Genomic DNA, 25,852 nt, shown 5'->3' with positions numbered 1-25,852 from the left:
ATGCATACAAAAATCCAACGACAATGTGCTCAGTCGAGTATAAAAATGAAGTGAATGTGATTTAACTTATATTGCTCAATATGTTATTGACTAAGTCAAAATACGTCTCCATTTATATGATTTAAATTGTACCAGTCTTTACAAAAATAAGTTGCAAAGGAAAAGTGCTTTCTTTTTTACCCATAATTTATGTTTTGACTGCTCGCTTTGTTAGATTCAAATTATCATAGGACTCAACATTGAAGAGAATAAGGCCTTTACTATTAGCGAAAAAATAACGTGTCCACCCCAGGAAACCCGATACCTTGCGAGTCGTGTAATACCATAGGGGACTGTGGTGTGCATTTCGGCACGAACATAAATAGTGTAAGTAAATTGGAAAAAATAAATTTTTAAAAGTCCAATTTGAAACAACTGTGCATTAACATTGATAACAAAGGTATTGGCCGACATGTAGAAAAAATCCTGACAAATTTTCTTAAAAGATGAGCGAAATGTGGCTCCCTGAAGTAGAAGATCGGGCAAAACGGACCATGTTCAGGCATTTAGGGGAGAAAAAACTGCTTTAATTGGCAAGCCACTGCAATAATTAAAGGATTTATACAAACTTTCACATGTCTGCCATAATCTCTCAGCAGTGTTTCTCCAGAAAACTATTTATTGTGGAGAAATTTGCGTTTTTAATGACGATGTTGGGAAAACATGGATACCATCTGGTGAAGACCAGGAAACCTTATGTGTGCAGTGACTTTATAATTCTTTTTCAGCCATTTTGTTACATTTTCTTTGCTTTGTAGAGGCATACAGTAAGTGTATCTGGGCACATATGCATTCAGATGTACTTTTAATGCCTTATATATTATCAATAGTGCCTTTTCAACAGTCTCGAGTTTTATTTCTTTTTACCAACACTATTTTGGAAAATATAAAGAAAGACATGACTGCTTTGTCGCATTTATTAATTGGTTAGGTACATTAAAATGATGTGTTAATAAGTGTATATGGGGTTTATAATTGTATAATATTTATGTGAAGTGTTCTGAGACTTTTGGTGCTTATTCGACAAGTGTCATAATGAGAAAAACCCATTTGAAATGACGTCGCTAATAATAATAAAACAATTATTTCTGTTCCACTATATGCAACCTAGTTAATAATATATACATACGATAGTTTATGATTCTAAGAAATATACTGATAATAATTTTGCATTTTTTGATTGATTGGCAGTTCAATGGTACTATATCATGAACGTACGTCGTCATTTTTGTCCTGAGAAAAAAAAATCATTTTTTAGTTTGCAATGAAGTTTTCAGGTAGGGTGAATTTTGGTTGGTAGGTAGTGGGAGGGGGAAACAAACAATATTTAAATTTAGTCCTTGGTTATTAAGATGTAATTAATAAAGAACACTTTGTTTTACAGTAAGTTTTATTATCTTTATTTTTACATTTTTCTAACATGCTGGTGTGTAAGGAAACACAACACACAATTCTGGTTTATACTATTATTACCATTTTCACATAAATGCCAGTTTTATTCTTTATAAATAATGTTTTGGAAAGAAGAAAACACCTTTCTTGTTTATACTTATCATTTGTTACATTAATTACTGTTTAATTCTTTATGATCAATGTTTCCATGGTAATCATTGTCTCAATCATTTTCAAATAAATCTATAAATACTGTGTTCTTGCAATCTGTTATTCTTACTTTTTAAATCATAACATTACATGTACATGTTATATCCATGTTTTAGTATTCAATGTTGTGTTGTCTATGCCCTTCAAATGTCTGATAAGCCTTTACGAACATGCGCAAGAATCTTGGATTCGTCTGATGAATGATACTGTCTTACACCTTTCTGTCGCTTAGCTGGACACTCCGGGGCACGAATGAGACCGCTTTTCCGTTTCCCTTTGACACGTATTCTATCACTGGTATCAAAGAAATGGTTCCTGTTATTACAAATCGGAACTACATTATGTCAAAAAATTGTAAATCTAGAACATTAAGGTAATATAACATGTGTCGAATAGCACAATGGAGTATTAACCGTATTATGTAATATTTTGACAACGAATACAGATTTTTCCTTGATTAGTTATGGAACATCATGGATAAGATTACCCTAGTAAGCCTGTAGTGCTATCTAGTTCAAGTTGCTTATATTTTATGTCCTGTTTCAGGTGGCGATGTTTGCGATGTTTAATTATTGCTTCAAACACTTCGAACTTTTCCGCACAATAGAAGCAGATGAAGGCAAACATCATGACCTGTAAGAAAAGGAATAATAAATCAGTTAATTGCGTCTGAGACAACTAGAGCAATCATTAAAGGTGATTCATATCCCCCACCATAAGCCTTGGTTGAAAATGTAATATTATAGTGAAGAGATTTCCACTTGATATAAAAGTACACTGTCTATGCCGGACTGAACTCATAAAGGTACAGCTACAAATGAAGTATGAAAGTTGCAATCCCTTTATTTTAGAGCCAATATTAAAGCGGAGGCAGTGCCCTTGACCTGTGATCTTAACGGTATGTGTTGCGCAAAATTCATTGATGCATCTACATATGAGGTTTTTAGAACCCAGGAAGCACCAATGTAATGTTTCTTTATCATAGAACACAGTCACTTTTGACCTAATGACCAAATAATGTAGTGTGATAATGTAAAACTCATTTAGGTCAGGTGTATCTTCATAGGAAGTCTGAAGATTGCAGATGGAAGCATTTTTGTTCAGAAGACAATATTAAAGTTTTCTATTAGAGGTGGAAGTGACATTGACATTTGACCTTGTAATCTAACATTGGATTTGATCTGTAAAACTCATAGAAGTGCATCAATATATGAATTTTGAAGGCTGTAAGTGGAAGCACTTCCATTATACAGTCTATGATAACGTTTTTTGTAAGAGATCACAGTGACCTTGACCTATGACCTAGTGACCTTAAAGACGGCGGGTGTATATATAAAGCTAATAAGGTTTCATCAACATATGAAGTTTGAAGGTTGTATATTCATTTGTTCAAAATGTATTTCATGAAAATAAATCGGGCGCACAAACAGACAAAAAATCGGGACGGACGTAACATACTGGGACAAGGACGGTCGGGACAAACTGATTCCTATATAGCCCCCGAAACAGACTTTGTGGCGGTTTAATAATGTGTGTGGGGGGCATCACTAGCATTGTGATACAATGTAATTTTAGCACAAACTGGCAAACGAGTTAGTTATTAAGATAAAACTATCATCTTTACATGTCTAAAGTGGACATTGAATAACCACATTATATATAAGACAAAGGATTCAAGTTTCTGAAATGATGTTGGATGACAGCCAAATAATATCATTGAATGTATTAAAAAGCATTAAAAGTACATTTGTATGCATATGTGCCCACATACACTTAGTATAGGCCACTACAAAGCAAATAAATTGCATTAAAATGGCTGAAAATTAGGTTTTTTGTCACAAAAAAGAATTATGAAGTCATTGCACACATATGGTTTCCTGGTCTTCACCAGATGGTATCCATGTTTTCCCAACATCGTCATTAAAAACGCAAATTTCTCCACAATAAATAGTTTTCTGGAGAAACCCTGCTGAGAGGTTATGGCAGACATGTGAAAGTTTGTATAACTCCTTTAATTATTGCAGTGGCTTGCAAATTAAAGCAGTTTTTTTCTCCCCTAAACGACTGAACATGGTCCGTTTTGCCCGATCTTCTACTTCAGGGAGCCGCATTTCGCTCATTTTTTAAGAAAATTTGTCAGGATTTTTTCTACGTGTCGGCCAATACCTTTGTTATCAATGTTAATACACAGTTGTTTCAAATTAGACTTTTAAAATTTTAATTTTTCCAATTTACTTACCCTATTTATGTTCGTGCCGAAATGCACACCACAGTCCCCTATGGTATTACACGACTCGCAAGGTATCGGGTTTCCGGGGATGGTGTCGATCTGTGTTTGCGTGATTCTGTCGTCTGCTGCAGGAACTTCCCTTCACGAGCTATAATCGCTAGCATTGGCTTTCATGAACCATGTCACCATTATGACGTCAACTTGATCGCAACCGAAATATCCTGTGCGCGGGATAGTCACGTGATCACCCACTTTTAATGACGTCACACCACAGGGCAATGGCGCTAGTGGGAACGGACCACGCGCTAGCTGGTCACAGGCGACGACTTTTAGATCGAACTCTTTCCCTGACTTGTCTGATTGGATTGACTTTCCGGAAGGGCGCGTGAATTTGTATCGTCCGGTGTCGGAAAACTGCGCCTGCTTGATGGCAAGAGTGGCATTCCAATCCAAAAATTGAATGTCGGATGTATCCGGCGCTATAACTTCCCACGACTGAGATGGTCGCGATCACAACGCTGCAGCTCCTGTCATTGACCATACCGGGCATACAAGTACTCTGGAAGATATACATTTAGAAAGGTTATTAATATGTAACGCGCATAGTGATTGTATTCATATCAAGTCTGACGTACAATTCACTGTATGTTTTATGGTCCAAATATAAATGCCTCGCTATGGGAAAACCGTGCTTAATTCATTTTTGTAAAGTATCGTCCCAGATTAGCTTGTGCAGTCCGCACACCCCTATCAGGGACGACACGTTCCGCTTAAACTGGATTTTCGCTAAGATGAGACTTCCTTAAACGAAACAATACCATGAGAGCGGAAAGTGTAGTCCCTGATTAGCCTGTGCAAACAGTGCAGGCTAATTAAAAACGACAATTTACGCACATGCATTCGACCCGGTTATCGTTATCATAAGCTGTTAATTAAATTAAAGAACCTTGCTCTGAGATAACCGAGTGTAATGCATGAGCGTTAAGTATAGTCACTGATTATCATGTTCAGTCGCAGTCCAGGTACTTGTATGTACTGAAAGTATATATTATTTGACTTAAATATAGGATCTGGCACGAGTTGTCATATCATACCATATTTCATTAAACGAGTTCAGGAATTGTGGTAGTAAGCGAGCCTTTAGCCTGTCAGATCTTTTTTTATCACATGCTTTTAAATGAGCAAATTAAATAAATATTTACGCAAACATAATGTAAAACCAGAATGTTGTCATTTGACGTTGCAACGTCATTTCAGCAAACTAACAAAATGCGATTGGTCAATAAACGAAAACTAAGCCAATGAAAAAGCTTTAAAATGTTGAATTACACATGTGTAATAAAAAAATGTAATGGCTGTATTACATGTAAAACAGGGTATTGCATGTGATAATCTACTGTATGATATATCGTATGTACTGAAATTATATATAATATGATTAACGTGACATGAATCTTAATCACGATTTGTTTGTATTGTTACACTGACGATGTACGTTGTGCAAGTTGTAATAAAACACATGTTCTGTTCTTAAGCCCTAAACTGGATTTTCGCTATGAAGAGACTTCCTTTAAACGAAAGATACCATAAGCAGTAAGTGTCGTCCCTGATAAGCCTGAGAGGACAGTGTACGGCCCTATACGCGCATGCATTGAGTTCCGTTTTCCAGAGCGAGGCTCTTTAAAGTATTCACCTCTCTGGTTGGAGGTACAAGGTCATCCATCTGTCAGCATTATCCATGGCAGAAATATACAAGCTGTGACTAACTTGGCCTCCATATTTGGTTTGTAATCTAAATAAACAAAACAAAAAACACGTCATAAAATGCTTTTGATACTATTCCACATTTAAGTCTCATAAGTTCCATCTATTTTCAGACAAGCCTAAACACGAATTATCCTTTGATAATCATACATTGACAAAATTGATTTTTTTTTCAGATTTGCAATTTTTGTATGTAGTTATGTTTTTTTGCAAGGAAACAGTAATACTGAACGTGAAAGTGATATCATGCGCATCTAACAGTATATGCTATGTTTATAGGTGTCTATCGCAACCGTTGTTTATTTCAAGTGTTAACATTTATATTTGTTTATGCAACATCAACATACTAAAAACATATCCCGGAAAGAGAAAAATAATGCATTTGAATATCAACCGTACTATCGTTTTGACAACTGACGACATAAATGATTCGATGTACGATGTGAATCTAAATTTAGTTTTAGTGCAGATTCGTTCATACGACACAAAGACACAATTTTGTTTTACGGATCATTTCGGCTTAGATAACTGGGACAGTCATGTAAAATATCGAAATTAATATATACTTTGTATAAACAATTGGTAGCAAGATGAGCTGTAGAAAATTAGTCAGTTACCACAGTTTAACTAACTCTTTTGACCTGCTAATTCTTTACAGCTCAATTCAACAATGAAACATGCGCATAACATCACTTTAACCCTGCTCTAAATATCCAATATATGCATCTTATGACTTTAAAAAAACTGGAAATTATAAAGCGTTACAAACGCTAAACGATTGAATTATTTGGAAAGTTCTCTTGTTATATTTTGTTACATTACGAGGATTGTGGACTATCAATTTGAAGTAATAAATGACAAACTCCAAAACATACAAAAATCTGTGAACAAGTCCCTTTAACTTCAACCACACTACATAAATAACATCAATTATTGCTAGTACCTCTGCTGCTGTTACAACAACCACACTTCAACAACTACCGCTACAGTAACTACATTAACTGTATTAAATTATATAATTATAACTACTGCTGCTGCTACAATAGTGATGATGAAGATTTTAATAATAATGATAATAATAATAGTAATAATAATAATAATAATAAAATAAATAATAATAATAATAATAATAATAATATTATTATTATTATTATTATTAGTAGTAGTAGTAGTAGTAGTAGTAGTAGTAGTAGTAGTAGTAGTAGAAGTAGTAGTAGTAATAATAATAAAAATAATAATAAAAGAAATCAATGAAATATTTAAACGAATCTTAGTAAAATTAGCTCTGTCACTGTAGAGTTGTGTCTGCTCTGTTCTCGAATCCTCAATAGACACTCAGTATTGTGTTAGCGTACTTGCAAACGTCACATATAGTTCCTTTATATAACATAACATCCCTTTTACAATTAGAATTCTTCGAAAACACCCGCAGGGACTCCACATTGCTTACTAAGCTTACTTAGCTCTACGTTGTATTTGTAAGAAAGGTTACATCATGCCATGATTCATGCGATCTTTTTCTGCTATTTTTGCCATTGATAGATTACGAAAATAACAATAACAACAATAATAACAATACAACAACTACTACAACTTCTAATAATAATGATAACAATAATAATAAAATTAATAATAATAATAATCATCATCATAAGAAGAAGAAGAACAAGAAGAAGAAGAAGAAGAACAAGAACAAGAAGAAGAACAAGAACAAGAAGAACAACAAGAACAAGAATAAGACGGATAATTATAATTATAAGAATATAAATTACAGTAATAAGACGACGACGAAGAAATAAGAAGAATAAGAAGAGGAAGAAGAAAAAGAAGAAAAAGAAGAAGAAGAAGAAGAATTAGATGGAGAAGAAGAAGAACAAAAGAAAAAAGTAGAAGAAACATCGCAACTCATGCTATAATTAGATTTTAACGTCTCTGCTTAGGGGTCGTCCATAGAGAATGTCACGCTATTTTTGTTAACTATTTGACCCCCCTAACTCCCTTCCCCCTGTCACAGCTGTCACAAATCTCGGACAACCCCGCCCCCCCCCCCCAAAGTACGTCAAACTTAAAAAAAAATCAATTAACACCGAAAAATGTTATCTAAAACATAATATTTATCTATTAAATTTCCACCTTAGAGAACTTTTCTGACAGGCGTATTCCATATTAGTGAAATTACTTTGCTTGATAGATTGATTTTTATTCAGGTTGAAAACACATAATATACAAGTTGTCATTCAAATTTATATAACAATTTTAACCAAAAGTATTTGTGAGATTGCTGCTGATCTAAACCTATGGTGTAAAAGCTGCCATAAAATAATATGAAATAAGATTTGACAATAAAAATGAACACACACGTGCGACAAGATAAAAAATGTCTTAAGAAAGCGTATCACCTTAAGAAAGTGTAGAGTGGAACGCCATTCATCATTAGACCGTGTAGGAAGAAATTTGCGTCGTACAACTCCATATAACAGCATACGGCGTATGTACGCTTGTCCGGCACAAGCTAATCTGGAACGACACTTTACGCGCGTGCATTAAGCCACGTTTTCTCAGAAAGAGGCTCATATCTACCCAAAGATTCATCAAGTGGCATGAAGAAACATTCAACGCGTTTTTTGTTCGCTTGATTCCTGATATGTGAATGTTTGCATTTATTAAACATTGTTGATTATAAATTTGAATGACCGATATATATTTTATTAACTAATCGTTATTATATTACTAAAGAATTATGTGAAGTGGTATATTTAATGATGATGCGATGAGAGTGATAATAACTGATGGTAACTGATGATAACCGAGGATAACTGAAGATAACCAATGATAACCGAAGCAATGGAAGTACTCTTCAGAGGGATGGGCATTATTTTCTCTTTGATTTCGTTATTATTACACCGAACCAGAATGTTGTAATTTGATAAATACATTTTAATAACCATATACCGTTAATAACATAATTTTCGATAAAACAACCGTCACAATGACGATTCAGTTAATTGCGTCTGGCAGATCTTGTCCAGATTGTAACTTCATCATCGATGCGCATTTTAACTTAAATGCCCGAAATGATGACTATTCGGTGACGGTGTTGTCAAGAGCAAGGCATGTATGCATAAATAAAATCATAATCACACTTACAGGTCAGTTGTTGAATACTAGTATGACGATTCAACAGCTGGACCCGAGTGTAACTTTGCGATAAGCCTGGAGATGTTAAATGAATAACTGAAAACAAAAAACTGAAATATTTACTACCCATATTATAAAGGTATTAATTCAATCATGCATGACAGTAACCGTTCAGATCTGGAACATATACTATGTTGAATAAATCGGTTGGGCAGTAAAGGAAATACATATATTAATATAGTTAAGCGTCTGCAAAGAATCTGGAGTGGAATAATGATAATTTGGAGCGTACGTCTATTTCTAACATGGCATTTTAAATAGGCTGAAGAGTATAAAAGCTGGACAGACACAGAGGAAGCATTTTATATTTGACTCGCAGAGTTCCCGGGTTTGAATCCTACGGAAAACTATTATACTTGACATTATACTTATTGCAGAGTACTACCCACATGACAGTATTTCCGATAAAATCACTCAACAACACGTGCAACAACCAAAACTACAACCTCCGCGCAGAGATTTTACTGGAACCAGCATAGCTGGATCGAAGTCCTGCCTCCATAACTAACCACGTGATATAGCCGAGCGACGTGGCACAATAGTTTACCCGTTGTAATTTTTACGTGTTTTTTTATTTAGGTATTTTTTATGAACCTTAACTAATTATAAACTATTTTTTAAATACAAAATAAAATTATACTTCTTTTCATATAGAATCATACAAATAATCCTTCCAAATCTGGTAGGATGTTCTTGTGATGGCAGAGATTGTATGTGAGAGCAAGGAACGACCACTCTTCGTGAAGATTGTAAAATATGTTTCTCTTCGTCTTTTCGCAAATATGGATGTAACCGCTGATAGAAGTTTGGTATTTCGTGGATCTTTTTAACGTACAGTTTTCGTATGTATTCATATTTGCTTTAATTTCTCGTTGTCTCCATCAAACTTAGTTTGCACTGCTTGACATATAAGCGGATGCTTGAAAGTCTGTATTGTATAATAGATCGTTTGAAAGACGTCCAAACACACCAATAACTGGTTCTACATAAGAAACGAACTCTAGAATGTCTAAATAAGCCATAGGCTATTGGTGCAATAGAGAAAAATAATAAAAATGTTTAAATACAATACGTGGCAACGTACGATTAAGATGCCCCACCCCCCTAGAAATTCTATAAAACGGCACAGAATGAAGACCTTCGTCTGAAATGGAGTTACAAGTACATGTCAATACATGTTGTAACTGTTATTTATACATGCAATAATATAATAACTATGATAATCAGTATGGCAATACAATCACAGCAACCTTAACCATCACCACCACCACCGAAACCGGACAACCACCACCAATACAAACACACGTGTGCACATTTTATGTTATTAATTTTGTTAATGATGAACTGACCATACACCTTACATCTAAATTACATTTTATTCATTCCTTCGAATGGACATATTCACATATTAACGAATTATTGAAATTATTGGAACTTTCCTGAAATTTTACGAAAACAAACGCAAACAATAACTACCGACATGCACTAGTGAAGTACTTGCAGCATTGAGTGTTTCATCAATACCAGGGTGCAGGGTCACGTGGCTTTGTTGGGTTCCCAATTATACGTTTATGATTGTAAACACGCCGGTAAGCGATGCTCTTTTTAAATATTTTTTTAAAACAAGAATTTCAACGATTGCATAAAAGACAGATTTTTATGCTGATATGGCAGTGTGAAATACATCAAAATTACTTTATTTAATACGCCTGTGTTCTTGTTTACAAACTCATTGTGAACTGCACGGTTATGCTTCAAGCAACGTTAACTTTTGTCACCGATTTCATATGTATTCAAGGATGTATTCTTATACCTTGAGATATTGGCACAAACTGCAAGAACATTTGTGTTTTTTTTGCACTAAAGATTTTTTTTTTCAAATATATTTCAATAACTTGAGATATTTGAAAAAAATAAAGTTCTTAACGGTGTATTTACATACTTCTAGCCCGGTCAAAGCAAGACTGTCGCTGATTTTTTCGCAATATTTCGCTTAAGTGATAAAAAAATCAGGCCTACAAAAACGGAGATAATGACATGAATGGAATACATGCGTGTCATTGTGTATTTTTGTAATCTTGTTCTCCGCCTGAGATTTAAAAATATGAAGATCATCGTATTTGCTAGTAAGGTAATTCGGAAATTTAACGTTTATTCTTCCCAACCGGATCCCATTCCAATCCCTTACATGCCCGTCCATTTTGGCCTTACCCAGCAAACATATGACGTTGAATAGACGTTGTACCATGACGTTGAATGACCGTTGAATTTTGGTTGTAAATGAAAGTTTTTTAGACGTCTTTATATGACGTTGATTCGACGTCATGTTACAACCAAAAATCAACCATTTTTCAGCCAAAATCCAACCATTTTACAACCACTTTGCAACCAAAATTCAACCACTTTGCAACGTTATTATTAAATGTATGGTTCGCTTAACGTTCCCGAAACGTTGCGGAATAACGTTATCATTTAACCTGAAACGAACCTAAATCTTATTTTCATATTAAGGTTGAAAACCAACACATCTTTTTATACACAAGTTTTTTGCATGAATGTAATTTATACAAATACATATCATCGCATTGTTGTTCTTTTTTGTCTTGAATCCGGATCTGTTCGGTTGTCTTCCAAGTTGTCCTGGAAGTACAAAAAAATATAAGAATGACCGACTGTTCCTTTTTAAATAAAACGGCGAACAATTGACCAGACATTCATGTACCGCATGAATAACACCAAGAAAACACATATATATGTATATATATATATATATATATATATATATATATATATATATATATATATATATATATATATATGCGTCATCTTGAACAGACACATATATGAAACCGAATTTTGTATCATACATGGTAAAATAATCAAGCGTTACAACATCTTTAAAATTAATAATGTATTTTATGACTGTACCAATTCATAGCTAAATTTGAAATTAACCTACAAGATCACATCTCTCATCTTGTCTAGCACGCCAATGGTCGAACAATCATTAAAAATTGTTTTATTATCATGCTTGTAGAGGAATTTCTTCAAAATTAACATTCCAGTATCTGTGCTTTTACCAGTTAAATTAGACTAATTCCAATTCCGAAAGGATCGCATTATAATACAGCAAACGTTTGAAGCATTTTTTCAATCCTTTCTTTTTCCTATTTCAAGCCTTGTATACATTACAAAGATCGATATGTGTTTCATTAATTTCAATAAAAGGACATGTCATACGAATGCAGACACAACTACAAACATCGTTTTGGCAGCCATATTTCGACAAAGCATTTTTCGACAAAAGCCCCACACAACAGAAAACGCAAATTAAAAGAACATTGTTTAACATAGAATGCAATTGACGTCATAAAAAACTCAGGACACATATAGGATATTATAAATTGCCATATAATACAAGTCTCAGATTGTTGAATGGCTTTTATGCAAGAAGAAAAAAAATAACTTTAGAAATTACGCACTACGGAGGGATACTCGATGTTTTAGTTGAATCTAACCTAAGATGGCGGCGTTTGACAACGCATTTAGAGAACGAACATAAAACATACATTTTAGTAACGAATATAAAACTTATAATGTAATGAAACAGGTAAATATGTGTTTCTTACACCTTTTAATGTGCAATAACTATACATTTACGATGGTCTTAATCCTACAATATCAATTTCTCAAACAAATGAATCTTAAACTGCACATTTTGTCAAGAAAGATTAATGAGTTGCTCCCCTTTTCTTTAAATAACATTCGGTGACCTTGTGTAGAAATTCACCTAATATCTATGATTTTGTTTACATTAATCAATGCGCTTTAGGAAACGAAGTTGTTCACCATTGCATAACCTTAGGCCAGGTTTTTTTTGGCCCGATTTTATAGCCGAAATTCGGCTATGTTCCCAATCACAAAAAGTATACTTTTATCCCAAAATGTGGCAAAAATTCCCAATTTTTTTTTTTTTTTTTTTTTTTTTAGAAAGAAGTCTAATGCGTATTTTTATCTCAATTTCAATTCAATTACATCTAACAAAGTATTATATGATTTTGTTCTTTTAATTTGAATGATTGTAAAGAGTTATATCAAATTTAGTATTTCCCTAATCAGTGGACTTTCCATGTGGAAAAAAGGCTAATGAATTTATTTTCCCAATTTCATGAAAATGCCGATAAAATTCCCAATTCCAAAGCCATGGGCTATCTTCCCTAAAAGTGGAAAAAAAACCTGCCTTAGGCGAAACTCACTATGCAAAATATTAAAATAAACACAACATTTCAACAAACTCAAAGTAAGAAAGAGTGTGTCTTTATGCAAAGGTCTAGATGAGTGTGCGCGAGTTATCATCCTATTTATGTTATAGACGAATTAATTTTATTGTTTACAATCGGAATTTTTTGCGCATGCGCAGTCACTGGTTGGCAAAAGCACTGGTTACTGATACGGAAAATATATGCAATTAGTCATGTTTTCATCAGAAAATAAGTAAGAACTTCTAAAATGAATTCTAAAACACAATACATTAATTAAGAACTATATCAGACCACACCACCATCGCCTTTGGAATAAATTGTATTGTTATTTTTTGTAACAATTAGCGTAAATAATCGACACCCTAAATTGGTCTTCGATTTGGAAGCCATAATGCGATATCAATAATCTTGAAATAAAGTATTTAATTGAACAACAAATAAACTATGTGAATAAATATTGGAGTCAAACATGTATGTTCAATGGGATCCAGACATCAGCCCCCCAGGACAAAACCCCCCCAATGAAAAAATGAACATTTGGACAATTGCCCCCCAGTAGAAATGACAGATAGAATATAAGCCCCCCAGTGCTTATTTTGCATCTGGACATTTGCCCCCCAGTGCTTATTTTAGACGTGGACATTTGCCCCCCAGTGCCTAATTCTAAATGACATTACTCGATTGAGCAGATAATCATGTCCAATTATCACCACCTTTTAATCCTTTTTATTGATTAAATACAGAAGCCTTTAATTTTCATTAACAAGTATATTTTCAAAGCCACATGTCACACCTTTAACAAGCTGATAATCCTTTTGATTGATTAATTAAAAAACAATTCAAATTCTTTAAGATGTTTGTTTTACCTAAGATTAGGCAATTGAAGTGAGTTTCTGGACCTTTTTTATTTCGAATTATAACGATCCAAGTTTCTATGATTATATATTTAGGAGATATGAAATAATACTGAATCCAAATACAGAGATATACTAGTCTAATGGAAACAACATATGATATTAGCACTGGGGGGCTAATGTCCACTTCTAAAATAAGCATTGGGGGGCAAATATCCAGATGCAAAATAAGCACTGGGGGGCTTATATCCTAACCGTCATTTCTACTGGGGGGCAATTGTCCAAATGTTCATTTTTTCATTGGGGGGGTTTTGTCCTGGGGGGCTTATGTCCTACAATCATGTTCAATGAAACGCCATTTTATTGGATGAGTATTAGAAATATGCAAAAACTTGTTTAGTCTTTTCAGGGTTCGCCAAAACTTGAAAAATCTGTCAGTCATTCGGACTGACAGACTTAAAATTTGTGTCAGTCCGAAACAGTTTCTGTCAGTCCCACTGTCCGACTAAACTATAACAGCAAATCACAACAAAAGAAGTACCTTTAAGATGTTTATTGGTTTTGATCACATTAAAATACAATAAAACCATGTCCAATGTCGATATAATTAAACAATTATTATATTAATAATAAACCACATATAAACCAAAGGCATACTTTTTAGACTTCTTTTTGTCAAACTGTTTTTTAGCCTCCACAGCTCTACAAATCCGTGTTCTTGAAAAGTTAGGGTGACATCCAATCAAGTTTGACTTAAATGCACACACCCATTCACACTACTTTGGATGACTTCAATTTCTGTTTATTAGCCAATTCACAAGGTCTAAAACAACACCTATTGTTAAAATATTTTCTCTTAGCTGAGGTGGTTGATTTCCAGGTTCAATTAAATGAATGCATTTCACACCTATTTCTTGATAGAAAGGCCCATGATAATTACCACCATTCATTCTTGTTGTCTGAAATAACACAAAACATATTGCTACAAACTATAAACAACAAATCAACACATAAATATCCCTATGTCCGAATTTTAAAATAACCGAAATATAGTACATCGGGTGAAAAATCTAATTTTAATTTCAGAAATTGTTGGTATGTAAATTAAAATGTATCAATATAATAATGGAACTTTTTAACAGAAATGCTCACAAATGCCTGTTGAAACAAGTGTTCATGCGGTTTTTGTTGTGGAGAAATTAAATGGAACAAAATGGCGGACGCACTCGGTTGCTTTTTTTAACAAAGACCATTGATTTTGAACTCGGATATGATAGTCAATTCTAATCCAACTTTAAACATCAAAATGAAGGTAAGAAAAAAAGGATTTTGACAGAAGTTGAACAAAAAGCATTTACCTTCTATTAATCCAATAGCACATTATACAATTTGAGTGATCTTTTTGAAACCATTTTTCATCCGATTGTGTCGGTCAGTCAGACCGATTATCTTAAATCACTTGTCGGTCCTGAGAAAAATTTGCCGGTCAGGACCGGCGGACCGACGGTTTTGGCGAACCCTGTCTTTTGTTCCTTCTATATTATGAATTATTTATTTAGACAAAGAAAGTGATAAAAAAACACACATGACTGCATGCATTTTTCAAGGTTCAAGATACAAGTGAAATCATCATTAAGCTTGTTTAATTACTGGACAAATACCTTCCAACCCATTGGGGGCGCGGCACATTAGGTCACTAATGTTTATGACACTCGTGTTGATAGTTAGTATCTGTCAAACAAAAGGCCAATTAAACGGCAGATTACATGTGTCGACACGTATGAACACATGCAAATTACTTTTTTAAGTAGACACACTTTCCATTGGTGCATTGACATTTTTTTCCAGGCCTGGTAAGGTTTCAATATTCAATTTATCATAAAAATCAAAGAATGCAATTTAATAAGACATTCATACCCGTTGGATTAATTGCTTAGTCCATTTTGTGTATTTAAGAACCGTATATATGCTGAACAACTTTAAAAGGTAAACCAATGATAATCAAACAGTGTTAACTTGTTTTTACTAGTAGTAATTAACTTTAAATATTGTTTGTATAAATTCATGTTGGGCACGTTGATTTCATAACTTCAAATGCTTTATTAGCAAAAACAAAAATACAATTTTATGTTTTCTATAAAAGTTATTTATTATAAATACCGGTAATGTAATTGATTTTCAGTGTGTTTTGAGGATTTAAATATTTATAGAAATTTCAGTAATTTTCAACACAATCTATATAGATCAGCGTTATGCCAACCACCTTTTGCCAACCAGTGGGCGGAGTCTGCAGATAGCAGGTGCGAGTGAGTCAGCATGATGTCACTCATTAACTCGTCTCTAAGAGATAACTTAGACGACCAAAAATAATGAAATGTCCCTTTTAGACGTTCTGAAAGCATAGAAAATATGATGAAAAAGGTATATAGTGAGATTCAATTAATTTAAAATAAAATTTGCAATCACCGTTAAAATATTATATGAACATTGTTGGAATATTGATGATACCTATAGCATTAAGAACATAATTTCATGATGGATATTCCCTTCTGATTTTTTTTATCTTGTTGACACCATAAACAAATTCAAAATATACAATAAGATAATTGTTGAAGATAAATACAAAATAAATTTGCGAGGAATACTTTTTACTCATGAATTAGGTAATCATAAACACAGCACTGTTGACTGTACACAGTTCACATGGTGTCAACCAGTCTCTGTCAGACCTAAACATCGGTATTGAACACTAATGCGCTTTTTCGGCATTTGCTGTTTTACCCAGCTTTTCACCTTAACCCTAAAAGCGCTGGAGCTGAATTTTAAAGGCCTTTGCAAACAGTTTGGATCCAGATGAGACGCCACAGAACGTGGCCTCTCATCAGATTCCAAACTGTTTGCTATTCTGATAGTATTCTTTGAAAAAAATCAAAGAAAATGCTAATTTTAGAAATTCAGCAGACAACATTTAAGCAGACGACAAATTTCCCAGCATGCAAAGGGTTAAATGACCTATACACAGCACCAGCAGACACGATTGAATACATTAAAATATTTTAGTGGTTGATTTGAGAGAAATCTTTTGAACGGACTACTCTCTGCATATTCAAACGACACATAGGCACAAATTGTGGCCCAGTTACAATTATGCGTTACAATCTATCTTGCAGAATTTCAGGGTCTGTACTGGGACACTTAATCGCCAAAGGAAGTCTTTATTGACTATTGATAAACACAGTTTTGCTTTCAAGATTAGAAAACAAACACTACTAAAATAGTAGTGCCTCGATGAGAGGGAAATTGTTTAATTAACTTACCACAAATGTTTGCTGTACTTGGTCAGCACCAGTTGAAATCGTTCCTGAACGCCTGAATAGGCTACCCTAATTTTCCAGATTGCTATATTTGCTATTTTGAATTCAATTTTATATAAAAAAACATTGTGCTTAAATGTGCCATTAACAATACGCAATAAGATTTTTAAAGACCTGCATCATGCAAAAATGGGTCTTATGCCATACCCGCCCATCATAGCTATAGCCCACCTGGTCTATCCATCTTGCAGTCTGGTCAGGAGATACATGAGACCATAACAGCTTTGAGTGGTTTTATAGGAGATAGCTTCGCCTCTGACCATACTACACAAATGTGCAGGCTGAGCATGAGCTAGGCTTTCCAAAACGCCATAAGACCCATTTTGCATGAAGCGGCTATGCAAGTGTGATATGAATGCATCAAAACAAAACTGTGTGTTAGTCAAATAGTAACATACCATATATTTTAATAATGAAGAACTAAACTCACAGTAAGCCATGTGAGGACAATATGATGTGAACTCCCGTTGTATAATTTGTATCTACTAACACTAATGTGCGGTTTAACTATAAAAAGACATTTCATGCGGTGAGTATGCAAAATTGTGAAAAAATTGTAAAAATTCACGTGTTACACTTTAATCTGCTAACCAAATTTTACACCTGTTATTCATTCTTACACCTAAGCGCAAAATGAATCTTCAAGTGCTCTAAATCCAGTCAGTGGAGAGCTAATAATGGTGATAATTTTTTATATTAAGAACAAGAATCCCCTGATTAAAACACTCTTCCTGCACCCTCCCCCCAAAAATCAGGTAGCTATGTTGGTAAGTTGATTTCAATTAGATTATTTTCACACATAATTTGAGAATCTGATACGGTGTTTGATGGCTGAACAGGTATTAAGGTATTAATAATATGTATTCACAGAGTTGTGTTTACCTTTTTGGGAAATAATTAATGAGCTAATTATTTTTCTGTTTCAAATACACAGTTGATGTACAGATGACACGTTAGCTAGCAAGGGACTCAAGCATTGTAGGCAAGAGCAATAGAAGTTGAGCCAGAGGCTGGACATTCACGGAACTCCATCCTGTCTATGCGGACGAGACTGTTGTTGGAACAGTTATATAATGATCAGCAGAACTGTTACTCAAGCTAAACACTTGAGACTATACTGGCCCCCTCCTTTTTAGGTGGAAGTGACAGTGGTTGGGATAGTTATCTAGTGAGCAGCAGAAAACTTGAGTCAGACACTGGACATGTACTTGCATCCAAACTGTTTAGGTGAAAGTGACTGTGGTTGGAATAGTTGTCTAGTAAGCTACAGAAATATTATTCAAGCTAGACACTGGACATGTCCTAGCCTCCCTCCTGTTGAGGTGAAAGTGGTTGTAGATGAAACAGTTGTAAAGTGAGCAGTGGGACTCAAGCCAAACACTAATCCTGTGCTGACCAACCTACTGTTTAAGTGTAAGTGACTATGCCTGGAAAAGTTGTCAAGTTGGAAAAGTTGTCAAGAATCACAAGCCGCAAAGTCGGGTCAGGTAAGATGACATATAAATCAATAGCAGTCACATCCTCAGTGGCATGCAGCCCAATCACATACATGTAATGCATGCTTAACTGAAAGTAAAGTTCTTAGATATATGCTTTTGTGATCTGTCATTGTCTGCTGTCAAATGTGTGTTGCCTGTCATTTCAAGTACCATTTTTGTAAAAGTTTGGTACAATTTTTATTTTTGAGTGGTCTCCCTTGGACTTGCGTTGCTAATATATATCACTACCATTTCCAATGGTTAAATGTTGAAACAAATAACTGAATAATTTGAATATGCCATGAGGTTGGATTAATCTATATCCCTATCAGACTAGAATATTAAATATACCAATAGTCTGGTATACAAAATAGTAACATAGGCTTCAACTCAAAATGCTCATGTGTAATACTAGTATGCTAACTTTGTTGTAAAACAACTAAATCAAGTAAATGTGTTCGCTGCATAAAACAACTAAATCACATGAATATTTTTGCTGCATAATACAACGATACAGTGATGTATGCATTTGATTTTGCGTTCATAAGCTGTTCTCATTGATATCAGAGTTTTTCAAATTGCAGCGTTATATTTTCCTTTGATATATTGCTAAAGTGCTAGAAGGTAAACTAAATTGCAGTGCATAGAACTAATTTGTGTAAGTTAACACATGTCATTTACTCACAATGTATTTGATAACATTTCTATTTGGTTGATCTTTTTTAACAACAAAAAAATAAATCTTGAGCAGTTAGGCAAAACTTCCGTGTCACACAAATATTTACAATCAATCAGGTTTTTTTTTTACTAAGAAAGTGACGCCGATATTCGGCGTCTTCCCCTACCAGAATTTTTCCCCTAAAAAAACATTTCCCCTCCAAAAATATAATTTTTCACCAAAATATAATATTTTACCCTCAAATAAATGTTTTTTTTCTTTTGGGAAGTTGACACTTATCCAATTTGTACGATGTACAACGATCTCGCTCTCTCTCCCAACGAACACTCAAATCTGGAAATCCCAGTGATTCTATATATAGCTCTTAAATTACGTCATGGAAACCGGGCAACTCATCGTATTAATCATGTGACTATTTTACTGGATACCGGTCTTGCGCGAAAAGGGTGTTTCCTCAATTAATTACCGGAAACCAGTCAAATTTTCATCCGGGTTATGTGAAAGCCAAGATATAAACGTTAAAACTGAAAAAAGTCTCACAATTGGTGTTCATACACAAACAAAATAAAACATTTGGACTCGGAAAATATTAATTGTGTTGACACATTTTTTAAGAATGAATCATCAAAAACCATTGAAACCCAGCAGGATTCGGAGGTATATGTAATCAACATCGATTAATACTGTCGGATTATTATGAAAGTGAAAGTAGACAATCCGCAGCTGCTGCACCTTTCCCTTCCAATACTGTAGCAGATCTAGATCGTCAACCCATTCATCATGAAATTGAAATCACAATATTGACAACGTTCTCCGGCCCCAGTTGAAAACATTTCCCATTATTAGAGCTACCCCTGCAACTTTATTTAGGACTTTGACTTTAATATCATAATGTTCATGTGTTTAAGAAAAAAAAGGTCAAAGACATGCCTCTTTTTCTAAAAAAAAAACCTGAAGTCTGTAGGTGAGTTATAGACATTGAAATGAACAGTTTTTATTTTTTCCCCATATATGTCTATTTCGCGCTCGATTTTCCCCTTTTACCCAGCGTCCAGCGTCTTCCCCTTTTTCTAAAAAAAACCCCTGAATCAATAAGAAACATCCTTAAGATTATTGCAATTTAAACAATGTGTTATGTTGCAGATAACATGTATGTTTCCTTTCTAAGTTTTGCTTGTCAGCATGATAGTGGCAGTCCAACTAGTGTTTTCTGGTCAAATTAGCAATCTTTGTATGAATCCGGAGCAATATATATATTTATAGGACAATTTGTAAGTGACTATCTGATATTACTGCAAAGTTCAGGGCCCTCAATCCATTTTAGGGGAAGCGGGTCGTAGGTTGTTACCCATAGCAGGGGTAATTTTCACGGCGTTTCCCTTTTTGGGGGATTTTTTACTTACTCTCTAATTATTACATTTGTACATGTTTGCACTATATTCATTGCCTTTTTCATAATTTAGTATGTTTGGCAAGATTAAATTTAAATAGAAATGATACGTAATAATCCTGAGACACATCTATCTATAAAAAAAAAATCTTAGCCTGTTAGGGGGAATTTTTCCCCCCAAAAGGGGAAAAAGTATACTTTTCAGGGTGGGGGAATGCGGCCAAATTTCGGCCGTGGATTTGACAGATTTAGGGCCCTTTAAAGTGAATTGACCCATCGTCCATCTTAACTTCAACAGGCTAAGATTTTTTTTTATAGATAGATGTCCGACAAATTTCTTATTTTTCAGGTAGCCCACTGGGCTACCAATAAAAATATTTGGTAGCCCATAAAATTTTCCTACAAAATGATAAGAGGCAGGTTTTCATCTTTATTTTATTTCTTCATTTACATATACATAATATGTATCGATACATATACATGATACAGCAAGTAGTCTGATGTACACAGTCAATATCGTTAATTAATGTTACAGTACAGGCACCGTGTACTTAAATTTAAATGTATCAAAGAAAATCATATACTACATGTAAATATTACATGTATGTGCACATGTTTGTGTACTTAAATTCAGACAGCACGTTAAGTTGGAAACGTAAATAAAGCGTTTAGATGATCAATACGATTGACTGGTATGGTGTAATTAATCAATGCAATTGCCCTTTTTAACAACAAATACTGAGTTTCAAGAAATCAAGAGTATTAAATCATTTATTTACTTGTGTCCGACTTTAAGTACTGTCCGAATTTAAGTATTGCATCCGTATGTTACGACACTTGCGTGCAGTCAGTATACAATACAATAATTGTTTCAATAATGAAGGAACTGATACAGTGTAATTGTAATTCACATCGTTGTTATTAATATTCATTTTCGGTTTCGTTACTGTTTTAAAGTATCCGCTATTGTTTTGATTTATTTAATGTTCGGCGTCCTTGGATATTTAACGACATCAAAAACGTTGTCGCTATTACTCATTGTTGCAGTTAACAAAGAATTCCAAACTGCGAAATGATATTGCATCATGTGCGCCAACTATCCAACGGGCTCTCATTATATTATTAGCAGACGACAAATGTTGATTCTGATTGGATGATTAAAATACACTCTAACTGTTTACGACATTACCGCAAGTGATCGGTGACTGATTAGATAATTGATTGCACTTTGTTATCGGATTATAAGCAATAAACAGTGAAGAAACACATGGTCAGCGTGTTTATTCTACGTATGTCTGTCAATAAAACGGGCTACCGCTCTTATAGATTTATAGAGCTGGAAAATATCAGTAGCCCGATGAAAAATTTTGGTAGCCGGGCTCCGGGCAATGGATTTGTCGGACACTGACAGTGACTCTTATTATCAAATTCTTAAATTTTACTAAAATTGCCATAACTTATTTATTAATGATCAGATTTAATTCATACTTTGACAAAACAACACTTACCTGACATACCACAATGGACACGGTCCCCAAACCAACCCCAGGCACAACCTCAGATTACCCCCCCTCCCACAAAAAAGAAAATCTTTTTTTTAAACATTGTTAAAAAAAACACAAATACTTATTATTATTATTTTATTTTTGAATGACTGTCCAACCATCTCACCCGAGAATATCCCCAAACATAATTCTTTTTTTCTTTTTTGAAAGAAATGACCATACACCCAGGCTATACATCCCTCTCCACCCTCACCCCTCCCCCTTTTGATTGAAGTATTGAGATAGGTCCCTTCTGTGTGACCTTTAAAAATAAAAATAGATGAACAGTCTGCTCCAGCTAGACGGTGCTCTTGTTCACATTTGAACTCTTCAACATTGTACAAGGGGGACTGAATTTCTCACGTCTGAATTGACACTTCTTTAATGATTGTTACTTGTGAACAAATGCCTTTCTATTTATGTTAAATGTTGTTTTTTTCGATAAATATCCATGCAGTGTATTTCCTGAAAATAGACATAATTTCATATTTATACATGTACAAATGTTAGTCTATACATTAATGAACAAATGTTAGTCTATACATTAATGATGAAGACATGTTTTCAATATTGATATATTTTGCAGACAAAAATATAATACCAACCCATGTCATTTGAGTTTTTAAATGGCAAGTTGACAGTATACCACTTGACTATTGCCTCATTTTGAAACAAGGCCATATACTTTGATTCTATGTTAATCATCTAAGGTATGCCCAAGCTTTGTTTTGATCAAGCAGAAAATTGTGATTTGAAGTGCATGAAAAATAACTACAGTGACCCATATGACAACGATACCTGCGTTATTTCAGAATAAACTTGTACCCGTATTCATGTTTGGTAATCATAGGCGGATCCAGGGGGGGTGGGGGGCGGGCGCTGAGTATGCCCATCCCCCCTAAAATCACCAAAGTAAAGTAAATTTATTCGATGTTTCATACTTAACTAGATCTAAATCACCTATTTAAACTCATTTTTTTTCTTTTTCGTACACGTTTACCACTTATCACAGACAATTGCTAAATGTTTTAATTATAGACTCTCTGTGTCCGGGTTTATCCGTATTACATATAAGCTTTGCACTTTTTGGCAATATAAGAAGGTACTTTCATGAAAGTACATAAGGCGTGACATGCTGGAGAGGTGATTGTCAAAGCCTTCAAAATCAATAAAATCATGGAGCTTCACCCCCTGAACCCCTTAGCAGGGCTTTGCCTTGAACCCACCAGGGGCCCCTAAGCGCCCCCTGGACTCCCAGCAAATCTTTTAATATCCCAACCCCCTAAATAGAAATCCTGGATCTGCCCCTGATCCAGATCCCCTCCTTTGGAAAAAACTTATTAACACCTTCGGCACATACACTACGCGACCCGTGATTTTTGCCGCGATTCTCGCATCACCGCAATCGATGCAACGTGACAAATTGCTGTGATTCCGAGCGACAAGAAAATTTGGGTGATGTCTCGGCGACCGTCGCGCGATGTATCTCGCTGTTACGCAATCAGCGCGAATCACCGCAAATCACCACGAACCGCCGTGGTTCACCTTTTTAAGAGATTTACATTAAGGGTTACACTACATTACATGTACATGTAACATATATGTATACACTTACATTATACATTGCAATAATAAAGCTTTTGTTGTTGTTGTATGCAATGGGCGTATTAGCTAAAATACTCCCGTTCCGACATGAACGTGATGAAGTAATGTCAGAAACTTTAACGGCTCCAAGTTAATATAACAGCGCAGAAGAATGATCATGCAATAATTATTTAACATAACATGTAAACATTATTTAACTAATTACATTAGCAGAATGTTTATTAAAACTTACAATCAATTATATTCCAGGCCCGAATACACTACCACTGTTCAAATTCCATATTGTTGCAATATACATGTAGCGTAGCACTGTGTAAATTGAAAGTTGCATAGTGTTTCGTCATTGGTCGGTTATAAATACCTTGTTTCTCTACATGGTATTTGATTTCGACGAAACTAATAATTTGGTAATTTACGAGAAATATGATATAAGTGTTCCATTTAAACTTTGATCTTACCGTGTGTGTTTATTGACGTTATTTATTATTTCAATACTTATTTTTGCATTTCATTAAGAATTATAACGTGTAGCCCTTTTGTTAATAGTGTTTAGCAAAATATTCGCGCCTTAAGACACGGAAAATTGTTTAAGTAACACTTTCGTTTAAAGGTTAAATGTAATCGGTAGATTACATCTAATTATCTGGACTAAAATATGCTATACTTATTTATTTTCTGCTTCAGGCTCCAATGCGGAACTTGTGTTACTCGCGTTACTTTCCGAGCGTTGTACATACATTCACAATGCTTGAAAAGCCGGAAATCGGAAATACATTACTGTTCTATTTTTAAGTACATGTTATTATGACATCGTGGTATATAATTTGTTGTTATTACATCATTGCCTATATATTAAAGCCGTTAAACATTGTGTTTGTTTTGCATAAAAAAACACGAGTATATCAACGTAGCACTTAGCGTTCGCAGAGTTCAATATATTTATGATGATGTATAATGTACATGCATTTCTCTGGGTTTTCACGCCAAAAACAAAAAAAACTCAACATTTGATTATTTAGTGTGTACTGTCCAGCGGGTGATAGTGTTTGTTCAAGTGTCCAATTGGCACTCTTTGTACGTGTTCAAACTGTGAAAAGATGTGACAATCACAGAAACAACAGGATGGCGCTGCCAATTAAGTGCGATAATGGATCAAAGGGCATTGACAAAAAATTACAGTTTGGATATATTTTTCGGCGTTTACTCAGATGGTCTCTCACAACAAAAAAACTATACAAGTCAAGGTATTATGTTTTACTTCTATCAGTAAGGATACGGATACGGCGTGTTTGATTTGAATTGACTTTAAAAGAAATATCAAATTGTTGGCGATATAACTGTTTTAAAAATACCAAAGAAACATTTAACCAAAATCAACAGAATTCAATGTTCTCTGCGCTACGCAGTTTGTATAAAAAATCAATACTTGCACACTCGTACACCTTGACCTTGTACATTGCCGCATAATTTTCGCGCTCTTTTGTCAGAAAATATACATGATGACTATATTGAAAGCATTTGTAAATGTCGTGTTAACATTAAAACATCGGAAGTGTGTTTCGGATTATAAATTTTTATTCTCATTTGGGAAATTAACGGAACATTTATACTTATGGTATATTTGTTTTGAATTATATATTTTTTGTAAGATCGTATTGTATCAATCTAAATTTAAATACGCTCGTCCAATGAAAGCTGTGTCCCACATTATGCGCTGTATTGTTACTCTTTACACTTCTGAAAAATGGCGTAGTCATATGGTTGTTTTAATGACATTCTCAAACATATTTACCGACATAAATGTTCAAGATTATTTTTTAGCCGGATTTTTTT

At 34.3% G+C, this 25,852-nt stretch overlaps 1 long non-coding RNA gene across 2 annotated transcripts; it reads right to left on the bottom strand.

Moving 5' to 3' along the window:
• Nucleotides 1–1,542: 1,542 nt before the first annotated feature.
• LOC127867976 (uncharacterized) lies at nt 1,543–4,198 on the bottom strand. 2 transcript variants are annotated; one of them, XR_008043834.1, is made up of 3 exons: nt 3,881–4,198; nt 2,129–2,274; nt 1,543–1,956 (listed from the first exon to the last, which is right to left on the bottom strand). It is a non-coding gene; the product is annotated as an uncharacterized LOC127867976 (long non-coding RNA). The 2 variants fall into 2 exon arrangements; XR_008043836.1 differs by having other exon boundaries at nt 1,543–1,935.
• Between the last annotated feature and the right edge of the window lie 21,654 nt (nt 4,199–25,852).

Source organism: Dreissena polymorpha, chromosome 1 (assembly GCF_020536995.1).
Source record: "Dreissena polymorpha isolate Duluth1 chromosome 1, UMN_Dpol_1.0, whole genome shotgun sequence".
NCBI classification, from domain to species: domain Eukaryota; kingdom Metazoa; phylum Mollusca; class Bivalvia; order Myida; family Dreissenidae; genus Dreissena; species Dreissena polymorpha.
Note: the sequence above shows the minus strand (reverse complement) of the source record. Positions and strands in the feature narration are given on the sequence as shown.